Genomic DNA, 13770 nt, shown 5'->3' with positions numbered 1-13770 from the left:
AGTGTGTGATTTGTCTTTTAGCTTTACAGGAGGGTTCAGTTAAAAGGATTGCCTTGAGTCTCAGAAGAGACTTTGGACTTTTTCAACAGTAGTGAGACTGTCAAAGACTACAGGAACTTTTAAAAATTGGACTAAATGCATTTTGTATTATGTTATATCCATGAGCCTCTGGGGGCCATGGAGTAGAATGTGGTGGTTTGAATGAGAACTGTCCCCCCATAGGCTCATGTATTTGAACAATTGGTCACCAGTTGGTTGCTCTGTTTTGGGACGTTCAGGAGGTGCAGCCCTGCAGGAAGTATGTTACTGGAGTGGGCTATGAGAGCTCATAGTTTCATTCCACTTCCAATTTTGCCCCCTCTATTTCCAGTTTGCTCTCTCTGTTTCTTGTTTGCTGATAAAGATGTGAGCTCTCAGCTTCCTGCTCTGGCTGCCATGCCTGTGGCTTACTGCCATGCCTCCCCACCATGATGGCCACTTATCCTTCTGGAACCGTAAGCCCAAATAAACTCTTCATTCTTTAAGTTTCCTTGGTCATGAAATTCTATCACAGCAACATAAAAGTAACTAATTTGCCTCTTAACCAGGAAACTGCCCTAATACAGACAGCTCTGCCCTAGGTCTGGAACACAGTCCAATCCCTCCATGGATCCTTTATGAATCCACCAGTTCATGAAGACAAACCACAAATGCCCACCACGTTTTGGAACTCTCACTCTGGACTTAGACCCCTTAGTTGATCTCCATCTGACTTTGCTCCAACTTTGTTTTCTCCTTGACTGAACAGCTTTGGTACTGTGACTTGAACCTGGATTCTGCTCTAGGTCTGTTAAATCTTGTATTTAGAGTTGATCTCCCTCTTGGATGTAGGCTTTCTCTTCAGAGTCTTTGACTTGGATTGATTCTCGATGTGCTGGATAGTTTTAGTTGTCAACTTGACACACATGAGTAGAGGAAGCCTCATTTGAAGAATTTCTTCCATTGATCTGGCCTGTATCCATGTCTGTTGGGCATTTTCTTGATTTTTGAGTGATGTGGAATGGCCTAGCCCACTGTGGGTGATGCCACCCCTGGAAAGATTGTTCTATATTGTATAAGAAAGCAGACTGAGCATGGGCCAGGAGAGTAAGCCAGTAAGCAGCATTCCTCCATAGCCTGTGCTTCAGCTCCTGCCTCCAGGTTCCTGCCCTGAGTTCCTACCTTGGACTCCCTCAGTGATGAACTATAACCCAGGAGATGTAAGCTAAATAAACCCCATCCTCCCCAAGTTGATATTGGTCAAAGTGTCTTGTCACAGCAATTGGAAGCAAACTAGAACACTCAACTTCTTGGAACTCTCAGAAAATTTTAGAATACAGGCTTGGGCGACAGCTCAGTCAGTAAAGTATTTCTCACATTGGCACAAGTACCTGAGTTCAGTCCTTCAGAGCCCACATAAAAAGCCAGGTGTGGTGGCATCTGTAATCCCAGAACTAGGAAAGCAGAGACAGGTGGACAGATCCCTTGGGCTCACTGACCAGTCGGCCAAGCTTACTTGGTGATCTCTGGACCAAATGAGAGACCCTGTCTCAAAGAAGTGATGTGGAGAGCAATTGAGGAAGACACTTGACTCTGACCTCTGACCTCCACACACATGTGCGTGTACATGCACTAACATAAATATGTGTGTGTGCTTGCACACACCCTAGAGAATCAGCTCCCCCGACACCAAGAGTAAAGGATCAAAGTACCCCCAGTTCTAAGCCAACACGTGCTCCTTCAGTATCAAAGTTACACTTACAGTACCTGTAACTTTCTTAATGCTCTATGGAGTGTATGCTTGGGCTCTGTCTGGGGTGATTTCAATTGTTATTTTCCTGGGTAAATAATACTAGATTTTCCATATTCCTTTCAGATCTTTCCTCATTCACATAATCTTCAGCTTAAGGGAAAGTGTTAAATAGAGTTGGAGAGACCCACTCTGGACAAAGAGGGAAACAGCCATCAGTTACTGTAGCAAGTGCAGGAGAAACTTTTGGTCAGCCAGGCCTTGAAGAAATAGAAAGAGAGCAAGACGAAAAGAAAAAACTCACATCCATGAAATGGCTCACATTCTTCTAGCTTTAAAAACTGAAATAAAGCTGGGCGTGGTGGTGCACGCCTGTAGTCCCAGCACTTGGGAGGCAGAGGCAGGTGGATCTCTGTGAGTTCAAGGCCAGCCTGGTCTACATAGTGAGTTCCAGGACAACTGGAGCTACAGGAAGACTCTGCTTCAAAAAGGCAAAAAAAAAAAAAAAAAAAACTGAAATAAACAAAATACCAGCAGGATTCTGGCCAAGTAGAGGTAAGGAATCCAGTTGGGGCTAAACTGACATTTTCCCCTGGTGATACTATCCAAATCTTACAATGACAGCATTGTAATAAAAAATTCAAATGAAAAAGAGTACATAATAACCAGAATTTGGCAGGTTTTCCAATTAGCTCTGCCTGGGGGAAGATATGGAGACAATTTGTGCAGTGTTTAGGAATACAAGAAAAAATGAGAAAATAGAAGACATGTATAGGAGCTCTAGGTTATATATTCAAGAGAACATACGGATAAACAAAGCTTGTTACGCAAAAACAATTAGTGAAGCTGTGTGTCCTCAGCATCTCATCTGGTCTTTTCAGTGATCATGACTTGGAAGAAAACCCCAGATATCCAGAATCTGTTCCAATTAAAAGTTGATACTCCATAGTAGTTTCAACAAACTGCTTTAAGAGTGGGCCTCTCACCCCTCCCCGGGGAGCTTTGGCAGCTAACTGCAGAAGGAAAAGGGGTCTTCTTTCTCCTCAGTGGTGTGACCACTGGCTACTTGTCCATGCTCCTGTAAATAAACCCACACCCACACTCATGCAAGCAACCTTCATTAAGCTCAGTGGGTCATTTTAAAAAGATACAGAAGTAGGGGGGGGCTTGCTGGGTAGACGGGGACCAAAAGGAGCAGGCGGGCTGAGGATAATGGAGGAAGGGATATGATCCAAATACCTTATGTCCATGTATGAAATTGTCAAAGAAGGTTTTTTTCAATAGTTTTAAAAGAGTAGTCTTCTATCCTCTGGTATCTCAAAGTTGGATCCAAGGACACAGAGAAAGAATGGGGAGAGATGAGTTGGAACCAGGAAATCACACCTTACTTATACACCTCCTTCTCAGAAGGAGTTAGCTGTTCCTTCTCTGTGCTGCAGAAACATCACGCAATCAGCCTATCAGAGCCCTTAGCACATTTTCCTGGTAGCATCTGTTTATACATGCATAGCCATCTCCTCTACATATATGTCACTGCAGTATTTAGGTTTAGATAGAAGAGTGCAGTAAACTCTGAAATTTCAGCAGTTTAAAACAACAGTTCATTTCTCAAGCATGTAAATCTAATGCAAGTCAGCAGGAATTTTCTCCTTTGGCAATAAATGGAAGGACCCAGTGTGGCATTGCCAGCTCAGCACAGTAGTTCCTGAGTCACGGCAGCCTGAGATGGGAGACCAGGAAAGTAGCACACTGGCTCGGGCAGTCAGGACATTTCACTTCATTTCACAGTCAGATCTAGTTACATGACCCATCTCTTGCAGGGGATGAGAGAATTCCAGTGTGTTCAGAAAGGAGAAAAGGAATGTGCTACCAGAAAACATGGGACATCTCCAGTCACACTTGTCACCGCCCTCAAACCTTGAAGAGAAACAACCACACACTGAATGAGGATTTGCAGAAGGATTGGTCCTGCCTGCAGAAGGTGCAATTGGAAGTGGAGGATGGTTTGCATTAAAACCCAACTTCAGGAAATGCATCTGAAGTGAGAGAAGAGCCAGGAGGGAGCATTGTTTAAGAACCCTCAATGGATGAGTGACTAACAGTCAGTGGTACCTTGTGTCAGGGAAGGAATAAAAGGATGAGAGAACACAGGCCATGAGGCTCGACAGTTAGGTCATTCATCAATAGTGCAGGCAAATCTTACTATGGCAAGCTTTAAGAGGATATCTAGATCATTTGGTGAGTTACGGTTTCATAGTAGGAATATTGCTCGAAACAGGTGGCTGTTGAAGGTTTATATTTTGTTATTCTGAGGTATTTTTAACCCTAATAAGATTACTTGCCATGAAATAAGAAAAACAGGTTTTTTTAAAGATTTTGGCGGTTTTTTTGTGTGTGCATGAGTGTATTGCCTGCATGTGTATAAGTACAACCATGTCATGCAATGCCTGCAAAGGTCAGAGGAGGTGTCGAATTCCCCTGGAACTGGAGTTACAGACAGTTATTAGCTGCCTTGTGGGTGCTGGAAATCAAACCTGGGTTCTCTTCAAGAGCAACCAGTGCTCTTAACCACTGAGCCATCTCTCCAGCCCCAAGAACAGATACTGACGGGACATGTGCTGCAAGCCCAGTACTCTATTCAGTACTGTCCTCCTATTACTGATGGTACCTGAGAGCCAGTCTTATAAAAGTATTATTATAGTCTGTTCTCACAATTAGTACATCCTGCAGTGAGGAATGGGGGCAAGTTCTGCCTGATTCCAAAACCTGAGGTCTTTCAATTGCATCACAATCTTGTTCCCAAAAATATACAATGGTTAAAGTTGTAGATACTAGTCAGTGGCACTTCTTAAATTATAAAATACTAAGATTTCTGTGTAGGCTGCTTTTCTTGCTATGATAAAAAAAAAAAACCTGGCCAAAAGCAACTTGGGGAGCAAAGGGTTTATTTTACCTTACAGATATACTCCATCATCAAGGGAACTCGAGGTAGGAACTCAAACAGGGCAGGAACCTGGAAGCAGGAGCAGAAGCAGAGGCCATGGAGGAACACTGCTTACTGGCTTGCTTCCCCTGGCTTGCTTAGCTACTTTTCTTATACAGCCCAGGCCCATCTACCCAGGGATGACACCACCCGCAGTGGGTTGGGCCTTCCCATATCAACCAGCAATCAAGAAAATGCCTCACAGACAAGGCCATAGGGTGAATCCAATGGAGGAAATTCCTCAATTGGGGTTCCACTGTCCCAGGTGTCTCTAGTTTGTGACAAAAACTATCCAGTAAAATGTCAAAGTGAAAAAGCTCAAAATCTTTGATAGCAAGGCACAGCTGTTTTTACAGATATCCTAAGAAATTGTTCTGAAGTTTTGCTCACTCAGTAGATAAATCAGAGCTAGTGACACGGCTCAGCAGGTAAAGGCACTTGCTGCTAAGCCTGATGACCTGAGTTCAATTCCTGTGACCCACATGATAGAAGGAAAGAACCAACTCCTACAAGTTGTCCTCTGACTGCCACACATGTACCGTGGCATGTACATACACATACACAAAATAAACAAATAAATGCAATAAAAAATTAAGAGCCGAATTATAAAATGTACAATATATCCAGACTCTTCGGTTCTTTACTATTTTGTTTATATCTCAGCCTTTTACTTATGAAAGCAATAGTTTGGTGATTGTGAGTTTTCTTTTTATTTTTATGTTATGTGTATATGTATTTGCCTTATATGTGTGCAGTACCTGCAGAGAACAGAAGATCCTCTGGAACTGGAGTTAGGGACAGTTGTTAGCCACTGGGAACTGAACCCAGGGCTTCTGCAAGAGCACCTCATAACAGCTGAGCCATCTTTCCAGCCCAAATCATGAGTTATCTTTGACACTGGTTAATATACAAGTGTTTACTTTTTCACAGAAAATTGTGAACAAAGTGATTCTTTAGATAATACGAGTTCACAATAAATTAACAGTAAGGTAAGATGTATACTTCTGAAATTTTGTAAGGAAAACTGTTTAGTGTACACTTTATCTCATTACAGCTGAAAGAGAGAATGTCTCTGGAAGATTCTTTCTAGATCATGGGAACTCAATAAGTATGGATGCATCATAGTTGAACCACGAGGCAATTTGATATGCGTTCAAAGCTCCCAGAAATAATAATTATTGTTCTCCCTCTTGGTTAGTTTAGCTTCACAATTCTATGGTGCTAAATTGTTTAAGGATCCTGAAATTTCTATACAAGCAGGCTTTTTGAACACCTTCATGTTGGAACCTTCAATTGAGTCCTCTGTGGCTCATCTGGAGCATGGTTTAGAAAGTCTTCCATGTGTTCTTCAACAAGAGACTTTATTTTATGAAAAGTTTCCTGAACTTTCAGATGAGGAATATTAAGACACACATTCACCTTCGTCTATTAAATGAAAAATGCATGCTGTTTGACATTTACAAATTAAATTGTAATTTTGAATCTAAGCTTCACTTGAAATATCATATTTACATATTACTTTCTCAGAGCCTAAAAAGTAAATGATTATTAAAAGTAAGAATCACTTCAAATAGGTAGACAGAAATGAGTGTTAGAAAATAAGTATTACGTACCATGGAATATTCTCAATGCATGTCATTTATCAACTGATCAAATCTCTATTGGACAACCACCACTGGGTACCTCAGGGTAGACACCTCTTACCCTGAGGGCATCATAATGAAGAAAAAAAAATGATTCTAATCGAATGATGGATTTGCATTTAAAAATACAAAGAAATATGTTCACAGATACCAAATTATAGAAATGTCCATCATGAATTTATGGATATTACTTATCCATAATTTGTAGTTAATATGTCATATTATTAATATACTAATCATCTAATTTATAGAATCAATTCAGGGGCCTCAAAATTAACTATTGGGTTGACTCACAATCTTACTGAGTGTTTTCTTTAAACAGTAAAGTTTTCTTACATGTATTTCTTCCTTGCTGTCATAGAAGCTCTATTCCACACATTTTTAAAATTTATACTGCTGATCCTTAATTCCAGTTCTGGCCCACTAATCCCAATGAATGGAGCTGACTTTCACTTCACACAGAAGATTGTAACCACCTCTTTGCGTTCATCAGCAGAGTATCTCAAACTCCAGTGCCAGCCTGCCCCTGCAGAAACTTCTAGATTTATCCTCCCCATCTACTGCTTTCAATAGTGCATCTCACATTGGCCTTTTCTTTGCTTTGAACTTGAGTCTGCAGCTGGGACATTTTGTGCTAGTACCAGTCCTTCCCCCAGGTTCCCCGCCAGTGTTTGGCTGATGGGAGTTCACAGCCTCATCATTTTCTTTTGCAGACTCAAAACTGTTTTCTGGGATCTTTCAGATGTCAAAAATGTACAATCTTATGCAAAAGGCTTGCCTTATTATTTTTAAGATAAGGATTATCACTGTCTTTGGGGCTGGTTTCCATCTTTTTAAAGAAGTCTGTTTCCCAACTCCATTCTAACATGAGAGGCTTGATTTTTAATTTCACTCAATATATTCTTTCTTTCATCTAATAATTTTAGGACCTACCTTGATGTCTAATTTTCAAGATAGACTTTTCTTGGTACATGGCAAGCCCTTTAACTATGCGGGTTCATCCCTTATCTTTTTAGAAGCTTGAATTATATGTTTATTTGTTCTATTCTTTGTTTTTTCTTCTCATTTCTGCTGCTTCTGAGGTGCTTTGATTTTTCTACAATTTTGTCTCTAGTCTTTCTCATATTTTATTTTTTTGTTGTTCATTTATTTCACTTCTCTGGCATCTCTCCTTTGTCCCTTGCTTTAATTTCAATGGTGTCCTCTCGTCCTGATACATTATCTACTCTGGGTTTTACTTCTGAAATAATTGTGACTTTTATTTCTTTTATGATCACAGTCAAATCTTAATTTACCTCCTCCTTTGCTTTGTTCGTGATTTGCATGCTTGAATCATTATCCCGTGAAGTTTACCTCTCCATAGAATGTTGACTTCCAGTTCTTATATTTTTTTAAATATATATTTATTTTATTTTTAATTGGGTGTATGGGTGTGTGAATTTGTCCTCAGAGGCCAAAGGTATTGAATTTCCCCTGAAGCTAGAGTTACAGGCAGTTATGAGCTACCTAATGTGGGTGTTGGGAACCGAGCTCTGGTCCTGTATAGTCACATTACACACTCTTAGCCACTGAGCCATCTCTCTGGCCCCCTCTTACGTGATTCTTGGTAATAAATTTCTGGTACATTTCAATCTTCCAAAGGAAAAAAATTTCCTATTCTTTTCAAGCTTTACTGGATCTCCTTATAGATGCTGTGCCATCTCTTCTTGTTACTCATATCTCAATTGTTTGGTTTTCCTGAATCAGCCATTGACAAAGATTACTAGGGAGCAGAATGGAAGAGCTGAGGATCTTTCTCTCTTCCTGTTGCACAACTCACATATGTCTTCCTCTGTTGCAACAGACTCGATCTTTTAAAATATGTGCCTCTAAAGCCACTTCGGCGCTAAGGTTTAGAAGGGCTATTCAATGTGATCCCCCAGTCCCTCGCCAGCCAGCACCACGCAGGACAAGCCCCTCTTCTCAGAGGCTCTGTTCTTATTGTGTTGATGCATGTTTGTTCATACTCCCTGCAGCTTCCAACTGTGCAGCCCCCAGAACCTTGCCCTATCCTGCAACACCTTACCTTGTTCTCACTCATCTAGGATGAGTCACATTCCAAGTTGCTGGCAAGGGGTGGGGAGGCAATCTCCATGCTAAAACTGGACACATTTCCAGGCAAACTGGGGTGAGTCGGTCATCTGAGTACATCCATGTTCAGTGCTCTTACCACTCAGGTAAGGGCTGTTCCCTTCTCTGCTTTCTGAGGTCATTCACCTGATCCCTTCTTTACGCTCCTCACTGTCCACCTCCATCTACCAGCTTCTCATCAGCTCTCATTGCCCTCAGGAGCATTGGGCAATAGGTCTATACTTTTGCAATGTGAGAATTTTCTGGTCACCTGGTTCCACTGAAAATGGACTTTGCGGCTGTCTTTCTTTTATTTTATTGTCCTATATAACTTTCAAGAAGAGAAATGGAAAATTTCAGGTTAAAACACCACCACGTTTCCTTGAAGCATGATAGGTGATCCTGTTGCAGTCACCCAACTCCAGGCTGAAGCCTGCTTCTGTTACAGCAGAATTTCTGGACCAAGCGAATCATGAAGAAAACACAGAGCCAACAGATCGTTTTAAGTAATAACCCATGCAAAATGATGAACAAACAGAATAAATTTCAGGTTGTATACGCTTCATGTCACAGAAGCTTATGAAAAACATATACACTCAAGAACACATTATAAATATCAAGTGCCATATTTAATAATAACAACATGCATACTGTAGAAAATGCTGATAACTAAAAAATCAGAGTGGAAACTCAATAATGGCTTACACTGAGTACAGGTAGAATACTGAAACGGGTTTTAAATAAACTCCTTTTTGACTAAGAAATTGTTGTTTCTTGAATATGGCCAAGCGACACAGATAAATATTAAAAAAAAAAAAAAAAAAAGACTGAATGCTTCATATGCAAAGTGTTAGAGCAGATGCTATAGTGTGAGTTCTTTTATTTACTCCCAACAGATCTTCAAGGTAAGTGTAATGAGATTGAGTGTTAGAAAAGTTAAAATATCCAAGATTATTTACATGCAAGAAGAAAGCTGCCAACCCAGCATCTCTAGGACAATACTCACTCTGTTTCTTTTCAGTCAAATAATTGAACTGCTAGAAATTCTATACATGGAAGATTTCGAGTAAAATAGTATCTTAAACCCAGGATAGTGGGGCACAGTTATTGATTTCTTACCAGATGTGATCAAAGCTCAGACACGAATAGTAAAACTGTAGCAGGAACACGGGGAGAACAAGAAAACCAGTCACCATATCTATTGATTGTTAATGCAATTGCTTCAACAAGCTAGGGTGACATTTAAGGCTCAGGCAGCTCAGTGCATCTGGTTTCATCTCCTGACAGAAGCCCATTTTGACAAAGCAGGAATTAAATTCAGAAGTGTAAGAAACCAGAATGGTTTATCAAATTTCATCCTGCTGTTAGGAAAAATAATGTTGTGATAGGGAACAATATTAAATCCTTCTAAAAATAATCAAATTTAGGTTAGGAAAACAAGGCAGAAAGCCACAGGCTAACTGGTCTGCTCAGAGAACAGAAGTATCGGGTCTAATTTTTGGAGACCGGCTTGAAGAAAGTCTGACTCTTCATGTCACAGAAGAACTATTAAAATCAGGGACAGTCCAAGCATTTGAAAAGTGTTAACCTAAAACCCCTTCCCAAATGGCATACCTAATGTTTCCAAAAATACAGGCAGGTCGATGTCATCTTTGGAATCAACTTCATCTTCAGTCAACCCTCATAGACCCCCAAGGCACACAGAGCACCGCTGTTTGATCTTGGCTTCTTCCCCCATAAGTGGGAAGAAATTGGAAGTTACAAGAAGATGCAAGTGTTTGGCTTTCAGGAGGAAACTGTACCACTTACGAAGCTAAGTGATCTGCAGCAGTATAAGCGACTTTGACCAAATGCACCTCCCTTCAATAAATAAACCATGAGTCATTTCATTCCAACTACTCCAGTAAGTTATTCAATAGGAAAAGTAATCATTGACCCTTTATCGGCAAATTCGGTTGCATCTGGCTTCCATTAATTTACTCCAGCCTTATATTAACCTTTTCTTTCTTTTAATTCCATAACCCATAATTTATGGGTTATAAAATTTGACCTTTGGTTTATTTTTAATGCAGATAAACATTGACTCAAACTAAGTGATTATTTAAAAGCCAAATACTGTGATAAACTACAACAGATACAAAGTAATTGATGACCCCCCCCTCTGTTTCCTAAAGTTATGTAAGTGGTTACCAATTTCTGGGGGTAAGGAGGCTAGTCAGTAGTGTAGCCACCGGTAAATTGCTCATTCTCCTGTAAGTAGCCCTTCACCCATACTCCTGTAAGTAACCCTAATAAACTCATGGTTCACCAACCTGGACTTGGGTAAGATTGTTTCTTTACCCTCAATATCTGGGTTGGCTAGAAATATACTTTCCCCCAAAGTCTTAAATCAATCGGCATTGTTAAGTGTGTCTTGTCGTTCTTCCCGTTAGATTCAACCATGTTTAACTATCTCCAAATTGTCAAAATGTCACCAGTAATTCCTATTCTAATTAAACATTATCCCCCTTTCCCCTCTCTATAGCAAACTACTCCAATGATCCTCAAGAATCAAAGTCCCTATTTCTTCATATCCTAAAATACTAACGGATTCTAGTCTGATTTCTCTCACACATGCACCAACCAAATCAACCAAAATAATTGTATAAAGTGATCAGGGACTTCCATGAAATCCAATGGACTCTTAGTTTTTATTTTGTCACATCAAAACAAGCAATACTGTGCTGGGGAGATGGGTCAGTAGTAAAAGCGCATGCTGCACAAGCCTATAGCCTGAGTTTGGGTCTCCAGAACCCACATAAAACCTGGACACAGTAGCATAAGTCTGTAATCCCTGCATACCTGTGGGAAATAGGAGGCAGAGAGAGCACAGTCTCACAGGTCAGCTAGCCTGTATACAGCAACAGATGGACCACATTTCAGAAAAGGTAAAAGCAAGGACCAACACTGGAGGTTGTCCTCACCTCCACACATGTGCCCACACTGCACACAAATACACACACACATCATATACACACAAACACACTTCATACACACACATCACACAGTCACACCATAGAACATACATCATACATACAATCACACACATTGGCATCAGTCACACAGACATACATACACCTTACACACATAGGTCATGCACACACATCATACATAATACACACATATCACACACATAATACACATATCCTTCACACACTTCACATACATAATACGTACCCATCATTCATACATAGATTATATACACATCACACATAATACATATCATTCACACACATCACACACATCATACACACATGTATATCTATACACACACACACACACACACACACACACAAACAGCATTTTTACTCAAGACCAATTACTCACTTTGCTTTTTTGACCTAACACTTGTGCATCTTAATTTCCTGGACCATCTCTTTTCCTGTAGATTCTTCTGAGACCCACTTTAATTAATAGAGTTCTTTCTTTCAATCTCCTTGAGCTTTTTCAATTGCATCCAAAGTTATCTATTGTTGTTAACTATTTTTTTCATAAGAGGCTAGAATTCTAAGTATGTAAGTGCAGAATTATTCTCTGATGGAGTTAGCATTCATTGTCAACATGATGCGATAAAAGGACAAAAGAATTCCCACGACCCTGTCTTAACATTTAGATTTTGCAGTTTAATTTTTTTTTCCCAACCAATTCCCTTAAAATTTAAAATTTTCATTTTATTTTAATGTTGAATAAAGTTCCATTGTATATATGTATTACATAAAAATTATATTGAGTTTTTGTGCATTTCATATAATAGGTCTTAATCTAATTTAGGCCCCTTCCCCATCTCCCCCCCCCCATAATGTCTCCACTGATTTCAGGCATTCTTTCATATATGGTAAGTCCTATCCAGTCAAGCATTTGTACCCAGATATCGCTTGGTTGCAAGTTCATCCGCTGGAGTCTAATCAGCAGATCTAGAGTCACCCCTTATAGAAGATCTACTCTCCCTTACTCAGAAGTAATATATCAAGAGGCGAGATGAGTGGAAAGTTGGCTAGAATGTCTAAAAACTCTCTCCTCATGAAAATGACAAGACCATTGGCAAAATTTGCCAAAATCAACATTTGCACAATTCTGGAAATTGACCAAAGTCTGTCAGCAACCCAGGGAGTATTTATTTGAGGAAAACAGAAAGCTTTGCAGCATTTAACTCGCCCTGTTCCCATACCTCCACTCTTAGCTCTATGATAGCCTAGAAAACAACTGAGGAGCTAGAGAAACAGAATAGATCCCACGTGGATATGTAATCATAAAGGCAGAAAATAGGCAAAGCAACACTGGGAATTATTTACGGCTACACATAAATACAAAGGATTCAGTTTTACATGTATGAAATTGAAAGTCCAACTTCAGGATAACCGTGACCTCTGTGGGGGAAAAGAAAGAACTGTGTTAGTTGATTATGGTGGCTTCAGCTATGCCTTTAAAATGTTAACAGGAAGGGAGAGCTGAGGGTGGAACCATATAAAGCACATAGACAAAAGCACGTGATATGGCCATGTGGGTAAATCACTTTTGTTATATCGGCATATATTGTCTACATCTGCGAAATATTCTATAATAAAGTTAAAAATGCATATGTGTATATGTATGCTTATAATCCAAACACGGTCAGGTTTATTTTTAATTTAGTTCATCAACTCTTCCAAGTGTAGAGACTGAGAAACTAGATCTCAATGTGATCACTCAATGTGTATCTTACCCATTAATTCTCTATGGACTCTCTAAGAAGTCTCCTTTCATTTTTAAATAATAATTTTTCTCTTTGAAAGATAAATTCATGATTATCATCAATAACTTGAAACTGCAACAAAGTATATGTATTAGTTACTTTTCTGTTGCTGTGATAGAAACACTGACCAAAGCAACTTATAGAAGGAAGAGTTTATTTGAGCTTATGGTTCCAAAGGGGCAGGAGTCCATCATGGCAGGGAGACATGGTGGCAGAGGTGGCTAGAGGCAGAGTGAAAGCTAAGCTCTCACATCTTCAAGCAGGCACAGGAAACAAAAAGAGCTACTGGAGATTCAACAAGGCTTAAGAACTCTGTAAGCCCTCCCCCAGTGACATGCTTCCTCAAACATAGCCACCCCTTCTAAGACCTCCCAAAACACAACCACCAACTGGGGACAAAATGTTCAATACTTGGAGCCTATGGGGAACATTCTCATTCAAACCACCACAGTATAATACAATCCAAGATGCTATGCTTAATCACAGTGCTGAGATA

Source organism: Nannospalax galili, unplaced genomic scaffold, assembly GCF_000622305.1.
Source record: "Nannospalax galili isolate Female #2095 unplaced genomic scaffold, S.galili_v1.0 scaffold923, whole genome shotgun sequence".
NCBI classification, from domain to species: domain Eukaryota; kingdom Metazoa; phylum Chordata; class Mammalia; order Rodentia; family Spalacidae; genus Nannospalax; species Nannospalax galili.
This window is presented reverse-complemented; position numbering follows the sequence as displayed.